At 33.2% G+C, this 1393-nt stretch overlaps 1 protein-coding gene across 1 annotated transcript in view; it reads left to right on the forward strand.

Moving 5' to 3' along the window:
* Nucleotides 1-1393, forward strand: part of LOC117123635 (probable cation-transporting ATPase 13A3) — a 43426-nt gene that overhangs the window by 1017 nt on the left and 41016 nt on the right. The gene's annotated exons all lie outside the window — the stretch shown is intronic.

The raw sequence follows: 1393 nt of genomic DNA on the forward strand, positions 1-1393 counted from the left end.
AGAAAAAAAAATAAAAACAATCAAATCAAGTTCCTACCAGAGACCTTTTCTCATACAAATATAATAATTGGTAATTTTTTATGAACTATGTTTGATACGATTTTCCTATATATTTGAGCACTGTATCATTATCTATTTGATTCATACATTATTTGTGTCCCCAGTGCTATAGAGCAAGTTGCTTTAAATATTATTTCCTATGATTTACCAGTTGCTACCTAAAGCTATTATGTAGCTTAAAAATTTGCTCCATTATGTGTGAGCCCTCAAGTTGAAACTAGTGGTCTTAGATCCGTAATATCCCCACCGAGATAGCGAACCAGATACCTCTGTTTTTCATACAACTATAACAAGGACCTTCCGTTGATGAGCTATGTTTGATACGGTTTTATAATATCATGTTTTTATATATTTGAGCATTGTGTTATTACTGTCTCTTATACACATCTAGATGTGTATAAGAGACAGTTCCAAACATATATATATATATATATATAAGTAAGTAAAAGAGGTTGACGTGTTACGGAACATAATATATATATATATATATATACATATATACATTTATATATATACGTATATATATATACATATATATACTTATATATACATTTATATACATATATATGTATATATGTATCTAGCACACTTTATTCAAAATACAAGGCCCACATGGCCTAACATGTAGCACATGGCACGCACAAGTACCAGCTATCACACTAGGTAAACACCTTCAACAAGAACAATGTCAGAGCCCACAACAAACTGCTTCTGGTTGCTAAGCAACAACAGCGAGATAAAACTCTGCAATTGCAGAAAAAAATGAATGTCCACTCTCTGGAAATTGCCTCACCTCATCCATCATCAAATGATGACACAAGATGCTACATCGGGCTCACTGACACACCGTTCAAAACCCGATACACAAACTACAAATACACTTTTAACACCCCCAAACACAGAACAGCACCGTACTCTCCAAATACGTATGGAAAATAAAACACACCCTACAATATATGGTCTATTATCGACAAAGCATCGACTTACTCCTCAAAAACAAAACGCTGCAACCTTATGCATAACCGAGAAACTTCACATAATATATTCAGACAAACAGTCAATACTAAAAAAAAGAACCGAGCTGTTGTCTAAATGCAAGCACAACAACAAATAATTACTTAAAAACAATTAACTCATTTGCATTTTAACCTGCCTTAGCATTCATATACTCACACAATCCTTGTATTTTCTCACCCCTGAAGATTGCATTAGCATGAAACAGTCTGTAGAGTGATTATACCAAGTTCTACATTTTTCAATATTTACGCTCTGCATTATCACGTGTATCGAGCACTGTACGTTGCTAGTATTGCCAACTACATTTATTCATTAT

The sequence above is a fragment of the Anneissia japonica genome, unplaced genomic scaffold, assembly GCF_011630105.1.
Source record: "Anneissia japonica isolate Jap-2015-1 unplaced genomic scaffold, ASM1163010v1 scaffold287714_len2871179_cov188, whole genome shotgun sequence".
NCBI classification, from domain to species: Eukaryota; Metazoa; Echinodermata; class Crinoidea; order Comatulida; family Comatulidae; genus Anneissia; species Anneissia japonica.